At 39.8% G+C, this 19,329-nt stretch overlaps 1 long non-coding RNA gene across 2 annotated transcripts; it reads right to left on the bottom strand.

Moving 5' to 3' along the window:
- Positions 1–1,418: 1,418 nt before the first annotated feature.
- On the bottom strand, positions 1,419–19,175 carry LOC106729016. Of its 2 annotated transcripts, none has more exons than XR_004324529.1 (4): positions 19,060–19,175; positions 13,090–13,166; positions 12,035–12,126; positions 1,419–4,298 (listed from the first exon to the last, which is right to left on the bottom strand). It is a non-coding gene; the product is annotated as an uncharacterized LOC106729016 (long non-coding RNA). The 2 variants fall into 2 exon arrangements; XR_001365288.2 differs by having other exon boundaries at positions 13,102–13,166.
- Between the last annotated feature and the right edge of the window lie 154 nt (positions 19,176–19,329).

The following is a 19,329-nucleotide window of genomic DNA, read 5'->3' as shown; positions in this document are numbered from 1 at the left end:
GAATTTCAAAACTGACCTGAGGTTCCAGAGTGCCGCCACTCGTGCGCTCCAGGAGGCTCGTGAAGCCTACCTGGTGGGTTTGTTTGAAGATACCGATCCGTGTGCCATCCACGCTGAGAGTCACCATCAAGCCCAAAGGCATGCAGTTGGCTCGCTGGATGATGGGAAGGCAGTTTTTACGGTGTAGCAAATTCTTTGTTTTAAAATACTTTGGTTTAATTTGTGACATTTTTTGTCAGAAATTATTTCTAATATGTTGCATCTGTACTTGAGGCATTCCATCTTTCACTCAGGTTGAATGTGAGAAGTGTTCGCAGACCTCAGCGATGTGAGCACTATTGCTCAGGAGTGACAAGCTGCTAATATGCAGAGGGGCTGAGTGGTAGTTCTTGCTTCTCATGATGCGTGTTTCTGTGTGCTAATGACTTGCTGGGCGGCTATTAAGGTACTAGAATTGATAATGGTGTACAGGGTCCTTCCTTTTGCAATAAAACTGGTTATGATTTGAAAAATAAAAGTAAAAATGCATTTGCTATGTTTGTGCATAGAACAGTTCTAGAAGGATTCCCAACAAACTGATAGCAGTGTTTGCCTCCAGGCTGTGGACACTGGCCCCAAGCCATCACCACTTCTCAGGTAGATTCCAGCAATGACCTCAGAACTGGTCTTTTTGCTGCTAGTCTCAGCCCCCACAGTTCATTCACTACACAGCAACAAGATTTGATTATTTAAAAAAATAAACCCTATTCTGTCCCTCCCCCACTCAAATCCTTGTAAGAGCCTCCTTCTGCAAGTAAAATAAAATCCCAGCTCCTTGCTGTGGATACGAGCCTCCGCATGATACGGCTCCACCATTCCTCTCTGACCTCCCGTGACCCTTTCTGCTCCAGCGCATGGACCTCCTCTCTTCCTCAGACACTCCGAGCTCATTGCTCCCTCAGGGCCCGTGCCCTTCCTGGTTGCTCTGCCAGGAATGCTCTTCCCCAGATCAACATACAACTGGTCCTTCTCGTCATGCAAGTCTTGGTGCAAATGTCACCTGAGAGAATTCCCCTCTGACCATTGTGTCTAAAGTAGCCCTTCCCCTGGCACACCAGTGGTCCTTTCCCTGGTACCTGGTTTCGTTTTCGTCATGCCCCTTACTACTGCAGTTATTTCTTGAGTTGTCTGTTAATTGTCTACCCTCCCTAGAATGTAAGCTCCTTGAGGGCAGAGACCTTGTCTCATTTTACTGCTGTTTCCTTGGTGTTTAGAACAGTGCATGGCACTGAATGAATGACTGATGTCTGAGGTCACGAAGGAAGGTTTCAGGTCGTGGGCCGTTGTACTAATACAAGTTCCCATGGTTGCTGTAACAAAATTACCACAAACTCAGTGGCTTAAAACAACACAGATTTATTTATTATCTTACAGTTTCAGATGTCAGAAGCCTGCAATGGGTCATGTGGAGCTAAGATCAAGATAGAAGCAGAGCTGAGTTCCTTCTGGAGGCTCTTCGGAGAATCCCCTTCCTTCCCTTTTCCCACTGCGAGAGGCTGCCTGCGTTCCTTGGCTGTGGCCTCCTCCTCCATCGTCAACGTCAGCAGCACAGCAGCTGCACATTTCCCTGACAGTCACGGCTCCCTCTTGTAAGGACCCTGTGATCTCACTGGGCCGACCCAGACAATGCAGGAAAATTTTCCCATCTCAAGATTCTTAACTTAATCATGTCCTCAAAGTCCCTTTTACCATGTAAGGTAATATAGTCACAGGTTTCATAGGGGAGGATATGACATCTTTGGGGGCCATTAATCAGCTTGTAGCAGCCATAACCCTCAGTCCTAGTTTAATCACCCTGACTCAGGCTCTGCACCCACCCTGTAGCCTTCTCAGACCATGTCCCCTGCCAGAACAGATAACCAGTCCTTTTGTGCCTGCACCGTACTGGATTCTGTCACAGCACTTACTGCTCTTCATAGAAACGAATGCATCTGTTAACCTTTCTGCTCCTCCATTAGGCTGTGTGCCTTTTAGGGCTGGATCCAATGTTCATTCACCTTTGCGTCTTCAACACTTAAAATGCTGATTGGTTGATTCATTCATTCATTAATTCATCCAAAAATATTTACTGAAGGCATACTATGCTCAAGATGCTGGGAAATATAGTGCTAAACAAACACAGAGTTGGTCTCTGCCCTCAAAGAGCTTACAGTCTATCTGGATAGGGAGACAATTAAACTGCCAGTAACATAAAAGGAGACCAACGATAGGGTCAGTGCAGTGGGAGATCAGAACAGGAGCAACCACTCTCGTCTGGAGGTGTCAGAGGGCTTCTGAGCTATGTGGTCTCTGCTGAGGGCCAAGGATGAGAAGGAATGAGCCATGAGTGCAGTCTGAGGGAACAGCTCGCAGCCACCCAGCCACCACTGAGGCAGCACCACTGCCACCATTGGGCCCCCCGCACCACCAGGTCCCACCATAGTGGGCAGGTGCCCCCAAAGCAGCTATAACCCAAGTGATGCGTTAGAAATGAGTGCTCCCGAGGAAACTTCGAGAGTCATAGATACGTTCATTATCCTGACTGTGATGATGGCTTCACACACATACGTCAAAGCTTATCAGCTTAGACATTTGGAGCTCACTGTCAATGTCAGTTGTACCTCAATAAAGCTGTTTAAAAATAGCAATGAACTGAATTAAACTAAATCAAATGTCTCTTTAAAAATAAATCATTATCAAGCAGAGTTTATCGTGGTAATGCAAGAATAATTCAATAACAAGAAATCTAAAAATGTAATTTACCACATTAATAGACTCAGTGAGAAAAATCATAGAATTATCCAAAGAGAGACAAAAAGAGCTTTTGGTAGAGTTCAGTGCTGTTTATAATAAACCTAAAAAATAACTTTCAATAATCAAAGATAGAAGGAAAGTTGCTTCACCTGGTAAAGGTTAACAGCTGTATATTATATGTTAACTATGGTTAACATAATACAAATGGTCACTGGCACGACTGCTGTTTAATATACAGCCTCTTTTTGCAAATAGATTGTAAGCTTTTTGAGGGCAGAGACCTCAAAAATGTTTGCTTAGCACGTAGTTGGCTGTCAATAAATATTTTTTGAATGAGTGTACTAGAGATTCTGACCAAAGTTCAAAAAATAGAGAAAGAAAAAAGTGTAATACTTAGCAGAAAGAGCTAAAACTGCATTATTTGCAGGCCATATGCAAATATACTTTGAAAGCAATTAAAGCACAATTAGAACAAGGAAATGACCCTGGCATGAACTAAATGTCCGGAGGACTGACTGCAGTGAGAAGGACTCTGGAAGCTCCCCTCTGCTCAGGGCATGGGTCTGTCATTCTACCTAAAGGCTTTGCTCTTCTTAAACTGACCACTTTAAACATACGTGGTTCATTATATGTCAGTTATGCCACAATAAAGCAGTTTAAGAAGAAATGTTTCCTTCCACAAAGAGACCATCGGACAATTCCATCAGAGCTTGTTTCCTCCCCCCACTTCCTTCCTTCAGTCCAACACTACTGTCTGCCTCCCTGACCTGCCTCAGTCCCAGCCTCTGTGCTCTCCTGAACCCCCACTCTGTGATGAGCACCCCTGGAAGATTCTTTCCTCTCTCTCTCCTTTTTTTAATATTTAGTAATTTTAATTTTAGACCTCTGCACGACCAAAAAACTACCATCTTAGAAACCTCAAACCCAGCTCTCCAATAACCACCTCACCTTCCAGGTCACTGGCTCAACCATGCCGATCTCAATAGTTTGTTTTCTTCACATTTACCTCCAATCCATGGATCCCACCATTTCCCCAGCATCCGGCAGTCTCCACCTATTTCTCCAAGAATTTTGGTTTCTTTAATGAGAAATGGAAATTAGAGAGCACCATGAACTAGGAACGCTCGTGACTATTGCGTTGGTCACTCGAGGTCTTTTCATTGGACAAAGCTATGTAATAGAGTGTTCATACTGATATTTCTAATTCAAATTTGGAACTATCAAACTACAAAAAAAATCTGTATTTTCTTTCTTGCATCAAAAATTGTGGTTCTTCGTAGAGATTGCACCCAAGTTTACATGAGGCTGTTTCTTCCCAGGTTCTAAAGAGGAAGCTTCACACTCTGGCCACAGACAAACAGGCACGAAGGAGAATTAGCTGGAAGTTGAAGGGGTGGACTGCAGTCTTTGATGTGTCTGGACCAACTTTTTGTTTTGCTACTGGCTGTATGTTTTTATCTGTGGATGGCTTGCTTGAGTGCAGATTTTGGTGACCTTGTACACAAAGATGTGAAGAGTTGGGTTGGCTACAAAGCATAGAACAAGGAATTTTAAGCAAAGGCAGACCTTCGCTTACTCTGAAGATTTCAAGAGCATTAATGACAGCAGCAGTCATGCAGCTTACCAGTTGACAGGCAGCTTGCTGGATACTTACGGGATAGAAGATCAATCAACTTTCAATTTTAATAAACCTCTATAAACCATAAATAATAATAATCATGGTTCTTAAAGGTACATAAATAGAGAATTAGAATATTTCATAATTACTCATTTGCTTTACCCCACATGACACATTCAACAGTCTCAGAATAAACTAGTAATATTGCCTCCACCAATTATGATTACTGAAAACAGATTAAAAATTTTTTTGCAAATGTCATTCCCTCCCATTTTGTGTGGTTATAATATCTACATTGTCAGATTCTATGGTCATTATATACTATGCTCTCTCTTTTAACCTTCATTCAGTCCGAGTTTTGTAAGTAACTAATATTACAGTACTCATTCACAGCCCTTATGTTGATGTCCGTCTAGGAAGCTGGGTTGTCTGAAGTGCATTCTCTAGTGGATTTCTTAGGAAAGACTCATGGGAACAATATTCCCTGAGTTCCTGCATATTGATAACAATTTGTCTGTGGCCACTATAGTTGAAGATTAGTTTGCTTTGGCTCACATGCTCTTTTCTTGAATATTTAAAATATGTCAACTTCATTTCCTTTGTGCATAAATTACTGCTGTCAAAAAGTCTGATAATTTTCTAACCTGACCCTTATGAGTCATACTCTTTTTGTCTGATCAAGAATTTTTTTTTTCCTTTAAAGTCTAGTAATTTTATTAGAATATGTCTTGGTGTTGGTCATTCTAGATCAATATTTTTGAGTAACTTCCATATTCTTTTAATACACAGTTTTGAAAATTTAAATTTTAGGGAAGTTATCTTGAGTAGTATTTGGTGTTTTTCTGTTCCTTTGCTTTATTTTTCTTTTTCAGAGATTTATATTAACCTATTAGTGGGGTCCATGAAGACACTCTAAGTGTTACCTAAAGAAAGAAAATACGAGTCAAGGATTTTATATCTTCCTTGTTTGTAACATTTGTCATTTTTTTCTTGAATCCTCTTACTTCATTCAACTTTTAATTTCTTCCTCTTTTTCATCATTTCTTTTAAGGCATTACTGGCGTTTATTTGCTCTTGGGTTCCTTATGGTTCAGTCTTCATTGCCAGAATGTTTTTTCCTTTACTTCAGTTTTTTCCTTGAGTTCTATTACTTCAAGCTTCTTGAGCTTAAATTTTCTGGCCTTTGTTATTCTTTCATGTTTCTTATCACTTTCTTAATGCCTTTTGGCTCATTTTGAAATAAAATGTTACAAGTTTCGCCTGTTTTGTGAGCGTATGTCTCTGGCAGGCTTTCTTTGCCTACAGGGCTGATTTTCTATTTCTGATTCTCTTTTTTTTATATAGTAACTTTGTATAGGATTTAACTTGATACTTTCTGCTGCTTATCTTTACCTGAATTTAATTTTCCTGAAGGATTTGTTCAGGTAGGTTTCCTATCTCGACAGAGCTCCCTGTTCTGTTGCTTTGGGGTCAGTGTTTAAAATACGGTGGCTTGCTCTGTGAGATTTTCCTGCTTCGTACCCCGACCCCACTTTCCTCCGGACCTTCTCTTCTTTTGTCTCCGTTGCCCCATTCCTGCTCAATTTTTGATTCCTCTCTCGGCAGTTTTTCTTAAGTCTGGGGCCTGTCCCGCAAGGGAGCCCTGGATGGTCAGCTTGGAGAGTTTAAAGGGGTGAAGTAACTAACCCAAACTCTTCAGGCCATGCCGGTACGTGGGGGCCTTTGCCTTCACCCGCCACTGGGGGCGCAAAACTTCCCTCAGTTTCAGCTGCCGTTGTCGGATCGGCCGGCCAGGCTTGCCATTTGGAGCTCGTCCTGTTCTCCCTCTCAGACCCCCGGGTTGCTTCCTCTGCTCTCTCCTGCATACACGCCCATTACAACAAGCAGGTCTTGTGGCTTTCGGTGTTCATTCCCGCTGCTTGTATTTTGGGGTTTGTGGGGACACTTTGTCACCTAGTTTTGTTGTAATGTTGCCCATGAATTTTTGGTTTTGCCAGCTAGTTACTCTGTTCTGTCTGTGTTTTATTTTGGTGGGGATTTGTGAAATCCAAGAACCGAGCTGCCTTGCGGCTGCCGTCTCCCCACCCACCACCACACAGACCCCCCCTCCTTACTCTTGTATGGGACCCTGCTTATGCTTTACTCTTCTTCACGTGGTAGTGATATGTGTACTTGTCCATTATCTTTTTCTCCCTAGGTTGTAAGTGCCGAGGGAGCTCAAGAATAGCGCCTGGGAAATAGGGCTCAATAAATATTTGTTGAAGGAAAAATGTTCCAGAAGAAGTAGCATATTAGGAGGTTGAGAGAAAAGAGTCAGTTTGTGGCAGATACACAAAATGGGATAGAGAAGTGGTGAGAGACAAAGCTGGAGGATTGGACCAGGTCAGTGTAGGGCTTTCTAAGCCTTTATCCTGAGGGCAATGAAAGTCCTTTAGAAGATTTTAAGTAAGGGAGAGGTCTGATGAAATTTCTGTTTTGTTTTGTCTTTTTAAACATCACAAACTGCAGTAAAGATAATGGATTGTGGAGACAAAGATTAGAATCCATGGAAATAATACAGTATAAATGATGAATAAAAAACTGAATTTCAGTGATCTGATTTTCAGATAGCTTGCATAGCAGAAAACATTATCAGAATCCAAAAGGCAATATAATGGCCAGAAAAAGGATGAATCTCAAAAAGATGATAAATAGCCAAGATAAGTGAAAGCTCATTCAGACCCCCAATTCATAACGGATGATCGAGTATAGGCTGGTTTAATAACAGCTTCTGGAAAGACAAGTCAGCAGCAACCCTATACGAAGTGACACTATGATGAAATTGACCAAAAATGTTAATTTACTTTTTTAAAAACAAAAATATATTCTTTCAAAAATTCACATTGAGATATAATTTATGTATGTAATTAACCCATTGAAAGTGTACAATTCAATGGGTTTTAGTATATTCACAGATACATGTAACCACCACTATAGTCAATTTTGGAACGTTTCCATCACCTCAAAAAGAAACCTCAAAACAGATAAAAAACAAATTTCTTCTGTATAGCACAGGGAACTAGATTCAGTGTCTTGTAATAATCTTTAATGAAAAAGAATTGAAAATGAATATATGTATGTATATGCATGACTGGGACATTGTGCTGCACACCAGAAATTGACACATTATAACTGACTATACTTCAATTTTTAAAAAACTTCATACCATTCACTATCATCCTCCTATCCCCGCATCGTCCTCCCAGACCTAAGCAACCATTAATCTACTTTCAGACTGTAAAGATTATGTTTCTCAGGATGTTCATAAAAATGGAATTATATAATATGTGAACTTTCCTGTCTGGCTTCTTTCATACAGCATAATGTTTTCAAGGTTCATTCAAGTTGTAGCATTCATCAATATTCTATTCTTTTTATGGGCAAATGATATTCAGTTGTATGGATATACCACATTTTGTTTGTCCATTTTCCCGTTGATAGACATTTGGGTTGTTTCCATTGTAGGGGAGGCAAAACTTTACCTCTACCCGTCTTAGGTTCTCAGCTGGGGCTCTTTAACAAAAAGATAGATTGACAAGACAAAAACAAACAAGTTTATTAGCATATGCAGTGCACATCACACAGGAGAAACCTCAACAAAGAGTAACTGGAAGCAGTGACTTGGAACTCTGTCTCATATGGCATCTTCAAGAAGAAAGAATAAATTTGTGGAGAAATGATAGGACAAAAGAAAAGGGCTTTAAGCTTCCAAGGGTAGGAAACTGTGGAAAGATAAATATGTGTGAGGAAACTAATGGAGTGAGATTTGTTTGCAGATTTTTCTGGTGCCATCTCTGGGCTGATAAGGGTCTAGAGTGTCTCCAGTAAAGGAAATTTTATATCCTGCCTTTAGGCAGAAAAGGAAGAGGGGGGAGAGAGAGCTTTTTCTGTGTTTGCTGTTTGTAATTGCCTTTAGCTCAAAATAATTTTTATGTCAAAGAGACGTATTTTGAGATGACATATTCTGGTTTCCTTCATCTTTTGGCTATTATGAATAATGCTGTTATGAACACTCATGTACAAGTTTTGGTGGGGACATATGTTTTCATTTCTCTGTGGTATATAACCAGGAATGGAATTGCTGGGTCATTTAATTTAGTCTTTGTTTCCATTAATAGACATAGTGTTCAGGATGTGCTAAGTGATAGCCCCACTTGCAATCTGATATTCCGTCTTGGGCAACACACATTGACAAACTGGACCACGAACAGCCAAGAGAGACGGGGCAATAGAGAAGAGATTGTTAAGCGAGTCATTTAAAGAACAATGGGAGGACCTGGAGACATTTGGCTGGAGAAAAGAAAACAAAAGGAGAAAAGACAGACATCTTCAAACATGTGAAGGGTTGTTACATAGAAGCGGGATTAACCAGAGGGTAGAACTAGGCCTACCTGGTAGAAATTACAGAGAAACATATTTGGTCTGAAGATTTTCCTTCCTTCTTACCTTCCTTCCATCCTCCCTCCTTCCTTCCTTTCCAATTATTTCATTTTTTGACTACATAAAACATGAACAAAACAAAAAGTACAGAAGGATATGCAGTGATGTTTGCATCCATTCCTATAGGCAGTTTCTTGTGTATCCTTCAAAATATATTTTAAGGATATATAAACAGCATTTTTTGACTTTTTAAAAAGGAATCTGGGGCGGGTATAGCTCAGTGGTAGAGTGCATACCTAGCATGCACGAGGTACTGGGTTCAATCCCCAGTACCTCCATTAAAAATAAATAAATAAATCTAATTACTCCCCTACAAAAAAAATACATTAAAAGATAATTTTAAAAAAAAAAGGAATTTAGTGCACTTTTAGAGAAAGTAAAAACATTTCTGACTCTCAGAGTGGCCCAGCCCTGTATTGATTGTCTCAAAAAGACATTCCTTATCCTGGGAGTATTCAGGGGAAACTGAAATCATCTATTAATCTTCTAGGGTATCTTTCTCTTGCAGTCTGTTTGTTAAAGAAACTTAGATTGTTGTCCTATAAAATATCCTGCATTCTGTATTTTGCTGACTGTGTGGTATCTTTCCTCTGTTCTATGAATTTGATGTAAATTGGTATTGGACTGAGAGGCTGATCAGATTCAGATTTGGTTACTCTGGTGAGACTTCATAGATGTCGGTGAGTTCTTCCATTAGGAGGCATATAATATCTCGTTATCTTTTTTAGTGATGTTAGCAGCTATTGTTGCTCAAAGCTTAAATCCATAAATTCATTGGGAGTTGCAAAATGGTGATATTCTAATTACATTATCACTTCTTCATTTATTAGCTGGTATATTCGTGTGAGAAACTTCCCCTCAGAGCTGTAGTAGGCTACTCTGCTGTACAGTTTACATAGGAAAGACAGGATAAGTGTTTGATACTTTATGTAGAGTTTTCAAAATAATGGGTTGGTTCCTATCACCTTCCAGTGATGACTAGTTCGTATTTCTTTAAGGAGCATTATGAACTCATGGATTTAATTATATTTAATGTGCTCCAGTCCACTGTAGTTATTACCCTAGTTACATTGGGGTTCTCTTCAAGGTGGCTCTTGAATTCTTCTGATAGTAGAAGGGTAATCTGTAGGGTCTGAAAGTAGATAGTAGTTTTTGATAGCTTCCCCCAGTCTAGCTTCAATCCACTATAAATCAGGTTTAGTTTCTCAAGTGAGAGAAACTTGTCTTGTTAAAGTCATCAAAAATCTCCACATATGATCAAATCCCTGGTCAATTTTCAATCCTCATCCTTTTTGCCCTCCCGGCAGTGTTTGTCCCTGCTTGTTTAAAGTTTCTTTGCTTTTCTTCTGAGACAGTCTTCTCTCTTGGTTCTTCTTCTTCTTCATGGACACATTTGCTCTCTCTCTTCTTTGCTGGATCTCCCCTACTTCCTAACTTATGGAGTGAGAGTAGACACTGAAACACAAGGACTGAGCTCTAAAACCCCTCACCATTTAGAGATCAGAAAGAAGAGGAAGATATAGCAAAGGAAGAGCAAACTAAACCTAATGCTAGCACAGGAAGGAAATGATAAAGATTAGAACAGAGACAAATGAAATAAGGAATAGAAAAATAATAGAATAAATGAAACCTAAAGTTAATTTTTTGAAAAGAACAAAACTGACAAAACTTTAACTAGTCCGAAAAAAAGAGATAACAAATAACTAAAATCAGAAGTGGAGACATTACTAGCAACCTTACTATAAGACAATACTGTGAACAATTGTACACCAACAAATTAGATTACCTAGATGAAATAAGCAAATCCCTAGCAAAGGGAACTATATTCAGTATCTTGTAGTAACTTATGGTGAAAAAGAACATGAAAATGAATATACATATGTTCCTATATGACAAGTATTGTGCTGTACACCGGACATTGACACAACATTGTAAACTGACTATACTTCAATAAATATATGTGTATATATATATATACAAAAAATAAAAATAAAAGAGAAAGAAATGAGCAAATCCCTGGAAACACAGGGATTAGCGAAACTGTATCAAGAGGAAATAAGAGGTCTAACAGACTCATAACAAGTAGAAAACCCCCTAATCAAAAGAGTCCAGGACCAGACAGCTTCTTTGGTGAAATCTACCAAACATTTGAAAAACTGACGCTAATTCTTCTCAAACTCTTAAGAAGAGAAGGAAGAAGGAGAAGGAGAAAGAAGAAGAAATGCCCTGACTCATTCTATGAGGCCAACATTACCCCAATACCAAAGCTGGAAAAAGACATTACAAGAAAAAAAAAATTGCAATGTCATTCAGTTCATTTACAGTATTATACAACTGCCACCTCTATATAGTTCTAAAACATTTTTCTTACCCCCAAATAAAACCCCATGTCCATTAAGCAGTTACTCCCCATACGCACTATCCCTAGCCCCTGGCAGCACCGATCTTTCTGTTTTTATGGATTTACCTATTCTGGATAATTTATATAAATGGAATCAAACAATATGTGATCTTGTATGCCTGGCTTCCTTTCACTTAGCATAATCTTTTTAAGGTTTATTTGCATTGTAGCATGTATCAGTAGTCCATTTTCTTTTCTTGTGGCGGGGTGGGGTTAGGTTTATTTATTTATTCTTAGGGGAAGTACCGGGGATTGAACTCAGAACCTCATGCATGCTAAGCATGCTCTCTACCTCTTGCACTGTACCCTCCCCCTAACAATAGTCCATTTTCTGTAACAGGGGAAAACTTTCAATATTTTACCACTAGGTATGATATTTACTATAGGTTTTTGACAGATACCCTCTATCAAATTTTTAAAAGTTCCTATCTATTCCCAGTTTAATACATTTTTAAAAAATCATAATGGGTGTTGAATTTTATCAAATACAGTTTTGTTTTCCTAAAAATGTTTCTATTTCAACCAAATTTTAAAATTTATTTTAATAAAGTTATTCATGATATCCTCTTCCTAACTGTAGAATCCGTAGGAAGTCTCCTTTTTTATTCCTGTTATTAGAACAAACTTAGCTTTGTTGATCTTCAACATTGTATATTTATTTTATATTTCATTAGTTTCAGCTCTTGCCTTTATTACTTACTTTCTTCTACTTTCTTTGGATTTAATTTGTTCTCTTTTTCTAACTTCTTGAAATCAATACTTACGGCTAGTGGCTACCATATTGGACAACAAAGATCTAAAGGAAGCAAATGTCATAGTCTCCATTGTATCTTCAATTGATTCACCAGTCTGGTCCCTGCAAAAGACAAACAGACCCTGGAGGATTACAGTGAACGACTGCAAACCCAACCAACTACTAGCCCTAGTAGCAGCTGCTTTGCCGTATGTGGTATCATTGCTAGAGCAGAGTAACAGGGTCTTGCCGTATGCAGTATGCCGTATGCAGCCCGTGGTCTGGCAAACACATTCCTTCCCAGCCCTATCAGATAGGAGAACAGTTCACATACATTCATCTGGAATAGGCGATGATATACATTTACATTCTTGCCCCAAGGCTATGTTGCATCTCCTGCCCTCTGTCATAAAATAGTCTAAGGAGGCCTGACCAGCTGCACAGCTCCCAGAACACCACTACATTGAGCTGCTGGTTGATAACATCATGCAAAATGGACTGGTTGAGCAGGAAGTGGCAGGTATGTCGGATGCCTTGGGTAAGACACTTGGTCTCCAGAGAGTGAGAGATTAATCTTTTTCCAGAGTTCCCTTCAGAATTAGTTGAAGCGTTGTGACCGCTCAACTTCTTCCAGTCTTGTTTCCTTCCTTTCCTGTAAGTACTGATCCCAAGAGCACGCACTAATAAACTGCCTGAACTCTAACCTACACTTCAGAGTTGGCTTCCCTGGGAACGCAATATGTGATCAAGGGAAAAAGCTTTACCAGGCAAAGATAAACCAAAAGCAAATTGGGATTTTAATGTGATAAAAATTAAGGCAAAAAATTATGGGGCAGTGGGCGGGGAGGGTATATATCAATGGTAGAGCATGTACTTAGCATGCATGAGGTCCTGGGTTCAATCCCCAGTGCCTCCTTTAAAAAAACTTTTTTTAAATAAACAAACTTAATTACCCACCCCACCCCCACCAAAAAAATTATGGGGCAAAGGAGAGAGTTACCTAACAAACAGGAGAACAAGAAAATATATCCATCATAAGTGTGTTTGGCAATGTAGGCTCAAACTATATAAATTTTAATACTTAACTTTACTGAGTACCTTCTGTCTGCCAGGCATACTCTTGTAGGCTTTACATGGATTAATTCTTACTCTTCATTATAATCCTATAAGAAAAGACTATTATTCTCCTCATTTTACAGTTATCAAACACCAACTGACACATTCAGGAGAGAAATACAAATCAACTATTGGAACTGGAAATATTTACATAGCTCTCTTAGAAACAGATGGATCAAGCAGACAGACAATAAGGAGATCTAGATCTGAATAATGCAATTAACAAGTGCAATATATTAGACATGGAGAATTCTACCCCTAACAAACAGATCATATACTTTTTCTAGCACTTGTGAAACATTTACAAAACATGACTACCTACTAAGTTACAAAGGAAACCTAATATTCCATGTTAAAGAATCAACATTACACAGTCTGTGTTCTATGACTAACACAATAACATGAGAAATTACTAATCAAAGGATAACTTTTTAAAGTCCTCAAATGTCTGGAAACTAAAAACATACTATTATTAGTAAACCTGGGGTTAAGAAAGATGAGAAATTATGAAATACTTTAAAGTTTCTCAAATTTTCTAGGCTATAAATAAAGTTTTAATTAGAGACATGGAATGTTAAGTACATTTGAAAGAAACCAAAAAAGTTTAGAAACTAATGAACAAAACATTCAACTCAAGAATGAATCAACTATTAGAACTGGAGATTTTAGAGTGAAAATCTGTTGTACTGTTTTCAGTAGCCAAGACATGGAAGCAAACTAAATGTCCATCAACAAATGAATGGATAAAGAAGTTGTGTACACACACACACACACACACACACACACACACACACACACACAGGAATACTACTCAACCATAAAAAAGAATGAAATAATGCCATTTGCAGCAACATGGATGGACCTAGAGATTATCGTACTAAGTGAAGTAAGTTAGAAAAACAAATGCCACATGATATCACTTATACGAGGAATCAAAAATATGACACAAATGAACTTATTTACAAAACAAAAACAGACTCACAGACATAGAAAACAAACTTAAGGTTACCAAAAGGGAAAGGGGAGTAGGGATAACTTAGGAGTTTGGGATTAGCAGATATAAGCTACTATATATAAAATAGATAAACAAGGTCTTACTTTACAGTTCAGGGAACTATACTCAATATCCTGTAATAAGCCATAATGGAAAAGAATATGAAAAAGAATATGTATCTACGTGTATAACTGAATCACTTTGCTGCGCATCAGAAACTAACACAATATTGTAAGTCAACGATACTTCAATTAAAAAAAAGAACTGAGGATTTTGATATACCCTCTCAAACAATAAGCTGCAATATGGAAGATCTGAAGGATATCATTAAGAAGCTAAATCTATGAGATGCATGGAGAAGAAATATGAATAAAGGGAATAATATAATCAATGAACCAGAGGGCAAACAAAAGAGAACTCTAGCTAGAAAGATAAAGAAGACAAAAAAAAAAAAAAAAAAAACCAACATAACGCCATTTGCAGCAACATGGATGCTCCTGGAGAATGTCATTCTAAGTGAAGTAAGCCAGAAAGAGAAAGAAAAATACCATATGAGATCGCTCATATGTGGAATCTAAAAAACAAACAAACAAACAAAAACAAAGCGTAAATACAGGACAGAAATAGACTCATAGACAGAGAATACAGACTTGCGTTTGCCAGGGGGGCGGAGGGTGGGAAGGGATAGACTGGGATTTCAAAATTGTAGAATAGATAAACAAGATTATACTGTATAGCACAAGGAAATATACACAAAACGTTATGGTAGCTCACAGAGAAAAAAAGGTGACAATGAGTGTGTATATGTCCATGTATGACTGAAAAATTGTGCTGAACACTGGAATTTGACACAACATTGTAAAATGATTATAAATCAATAAAAAATGTAAAAAAAAAAAAGACAAAAAAAAAAAAGAAAATGCAAGTAAGCAAAATACAGGATGGAAATGGGACACAAACACCGCAGACAGAACACACAGATACAATATTTTTAAAATATTTTACTTACTAGATTACTAGTTATTATAAAAGGATATAATGCAAGAACAGCCTGATGGACAAGATGTATAGGGCAAAGGATGTGGGAAGGGGCAAGGAGCTTTGGTGCCCTTCAGGTGCCTTCCCCCCACGTCTCCATGTGATCACCAACTCAGAAGCTCCCAGGACAGAGACTTTTAAAAAATAATAACATTATTAATAATCATACACTAGTGAATTTATAAACCTAGGTGAAATGGATAACTTTCTGGGAAAATATAAACAACAAAATGGGTCAAAGAGAAATTGAAAACTTGAAAATACCAATAAGCACTACAGAAATTAAAATGTTAATCAAAGACTTTCCTACCAAAAGTTTCGACCTGATGATTTTGCAGATATGTTCTACTGACTTTGGAGGATAGTTTCTTACCACTTTATGCGAGTTTTCCAGAAACTTCAGGAAAGAAAGTGCAGATGATTATTGTTTAATACACTGATTAAGTTAACTAGTATTTTACTTAGGCTATTTGATATACACACATTAGAGATGGACCAATAACATTTGTTTCGTGAATTTTCATTATTCAGTTTTAGGATCAATCTAACTAGTATTGATTGGGTAATATTCATGTTGTACTCAGATATCTTTTTAATGTTCTTGCTAGTTCTAATGCATATGTGGAGCTTTGTTCGTTTTTGCATTAATTCTTGTATTCTTGCAGGGGCTTTGTGTTACATGAAACTTACCTGGCATATACTTTTTACCTATTTTAAGTATTTGACATGGTCCAGTTCAAAGGATTCTATATGTAAAATACCTCCCCTAAAGTTTTCTCCCCTCAAAATAACTTTAAAAAGTGCCAATTTTTACTATGTAGTACTAGCATTTTTTAGTATTAAAAATCTACTACTAGGAACAAATGGTGCTTGAATAATTGGATATACACATGCTGGGGTGGGGCAGCGGCAGGGGGAGATTATGGGGAAGGATTACCAAAGGGCACGAGGAAATATTCCTGGGTGATGGATATGTTCATTACATTGACTGTGGTTATGGTTATGTATGTATGTCAAAACTCATCACACTGTAGACTTGAAATATGTACAGTTTACTGTATATCAATTACATCTCAATTATACCTCAATAAATGCGTTGCAGGGTGTGGAAGAAAGTCTTTAAATGTATCAAGATCATGAATCATATGAAGTAAAACTGACTAATTAAATTATGCCAAAATTAAGGATCTCTGTTCAATAAACAATATGATTGACAGAGTTACTGATGCAAGTTGGGAAGAGATATTTGCAGTGTCTAAAATCAATGAAGGACTAATATCTGAAATATATATAATAAACAGCCAAAAATCAATTTTAAAAAACTGGAATCTCAATAGAAAAATTGGCAAAGGAAAACGAATATGCAATTCATTAAAGAGAAAAACCAAAAGTAAGAAGAAATTTGAGATGTTCAAACATATAAATAATTACAGAAATGCAATGAGATATTTTAAATTCATGGCAAATTGAAAAATTATAAAGTTGAATAATGTCAAGTATTGGCGAGAAGGTTGGGATATAGAAATCACACCATTAGTGGTGTGACATTCCAGACAGTGTGGAGCTCAATATGCACAAGAAATTATCACAGGACCAAAGGAGACATATACGTACAAGGATATTTATTTCAGCATCGCTTGTGGTAGCAGGAAGCTGGAGGCAATCATTAGAGTAGTGAACAAATAAAGCATAGGGACCAGTATAAGAGAGTATCTTGCAGTAGTTAGAAGCAAAGAACTAGAAGGCCATGGGGGTCAAAGAAAGTTTGTTTTATTTATTTTTTAAGGGGGCAGATATTACAGCACACTTGTATGCTAATAGGAATGATCTAGTAGACGGAACAGTTGATAATATAAGAGAAAGGGGGTAAGAGAGGAAAAAGGCAAGGAGAGATGACTGAGGTGTAGAACTGGAGGGTAGGGTGAGGGTGGAGGTGCCGGATGGGAATGGGAGAGTGACAGTTGGTTTAAATAGTAGCAAACAATTCATTGTAACATGATGGTAGTCAGAGTATATAAGCAACGATGGAGGTAAATTAACCAGATTGGTGGTAGAAAGATAAGGATGTTTTCTTTTGGTTACTTTTATTTTCACAGTAAAATAAGAACCAAAGTCATCAACTAAGAGTAAGGAAAGATAAAGGGATGCTGGATAACTGCAACAAGCTTTCCTAAATAAATCCTCCCTTCTTTCATTTATAGAGTCAGGCAGCACCCAACAGAGATGAAAGAAGTAAGAAAGAAGTAAGAGATGAACAAAGACTTGTCAGCTTTATCCAGTGTTTATATCCCTGATGTTTAGCATAATGTACTGAAGAAGGGAAGCCAGTAAGCACACCTGGGGATCTAGTTGGGGAGGGAAGGGTTGGGGTTGGTAATAGCAGGAAGAAATACTGCTAGCTAGTAATGAAGAGCTCTACCTACTTTTTCTCATTAAATACAAACAATAACCTTTAAGTAAATATGACTGTTTGACAAACAAGGAAACTAAAGGGGTTTCCTCCTTCAGAACCAGAGCCTTAAACACTAGGTTGAGGTGGATGAGTAATAAAATGAAAGGCACCTTAAGTGGTATTAGTTGTTATCTGGTGGGAGTTTGATTCTGAGCAGATGAAGCTCTAGTCTCAGAGTGACAGAAGAAATCCTCCTCCTGATCACCTGATCATCTCTCCAGGGTCACCAGGTGGATGACCTTGGAGTAGTCACACATTTCCAGTTCTGTAAAATGGAGAGTGATGTCGCTTAGCTCACATAATCTTTATGTTAAGTGAAACATTCTCTAAGTTTGAGGAAATGCTTGCAAACGATGTAGTATATGTATGCATGTGTTAATGTTGCTATTACTATTATGACTGTTATGTAAGTGGTCAGGGCAAAGTCAACGCCCCAAGGGCAAAGATAGCCTCTAACAGAGAATGGGCTCTCCAGGGTGCATATTAAGACAGAGCAAGTTTAAAGAATTTTAGTAATCTTGGCTCAGAGTGAGAGGCGAAATTTTTCTTCATCAAGGCTCAACTGTTCTTGACGTCTTCAGGCTTGAAACTCTGAGGGAAATTATTAGGCTCTCTGGGCAGGATCCGGAATGCAACGCCGTGTGGGGCCTCACTGCCATCCGCTGGGCACCAGGGGGTGCCCGAAGGAGCTATTCAGAGCCTGGCAGGGTTTAGGGGCCGCCACTCGCGGTGAGCCCGACCGCCTCTGGCCAGGATCCGGGTTCTCGTGCTGGAGATGCCCGGAGTCCATGTCCTTCGGAGACGCAGTCTCTAGTGCCCTCTCCGCGTCCCCCTTCACCGCCCCCTCCTCCTTTTCTCCGGCGAGAGCCCGGGCGCGGAAGGCCTGGGAAAGCGTGAGCGCTTGCGGTGGGAACGGTGTGCCCATCTGGGTCCTCAGTAGAGCGGCGGCAACGGCGGCCGCCCCGACGGCGCGGTCAGAGTCCAGTGGGCAAGGGGAGGCAGCTGTTCTCCCAGGCGGCCGTGGGGGGGCAGCAGAGGGGACGGCGACAGGTGCGGGAGCCCCTCCCGGGGTGGAAGTGAAAAGGCGGGCTTCGGGGTCTGTTCCCAGGCTGGAAACCACCCCCGCCCCCCAACCAAATCCCCGGGAGAGGCCGGGCCGGCGCCGGGCCTGGAGGAGGAAGCGGCCGGAGACAGTGCAATTTCACGCGGCCTCCGGGGCTCGGGTTCCTCGGCAGCGTGGATGAGTTATGGGGTTTCGAGGAGGTTCCGGGGAAACTGAGGTGCCCTAAGCAGGCGGCAAAAACACCCTCCCCTTCAAAAACACACAGAAACATTCACATTCAGACAGAAAATCCCTCAAGTGACCCAACCGGCTAGGGGAGTTGAGTGATTTGGTTAGTGGGCGAGGCCAACTTCAGGGGGTCGGGCTATGGAGCGTTCTCCCCACCCCCATTACCTTTCTCCTTGGAGGCATTTTGGGGGCGTTTGGGATCTTGGCCTCAGCTTAGTCCAACTCCTGGAGAAAAATTAGGGTGAGACCCATGCGGGCTCTGCGTAGCCAAGCTGCAGGGCACTCGGGCGTGGGGCGCGCTCGGGGCGGGCCGCCCAGGCTCCAGCAATCCCGACTCCGGCCTCGCGCCCGAGGGGGCGCGGCCGTGACTCACCCCCTCCCCCTGCGCTCCCTCCCAGACTACACCCCTCCCCTGCCATCCCGCCCCGGACTCCG

Source organism: Camelus ferus, chromosome 12 (assembly GCF_009834535.1).
Source record: "Camelus ferus isolate YT-003-E chromosome 12, BCGSAC_Cfer_1.0, whole genome shotgun sequence".
In the NCBI taxonomy this organism is placed as follows: Eukaryota; Metazoa; Chordata; class Mammalia; order Artiodactyla; family Camelidae; genus Camelus; species Camelus ferus.
Note: the sequence above shows the minus strand (reverse complement) of the source record. Positions and strands in the feature narration are given on the sequence as shown.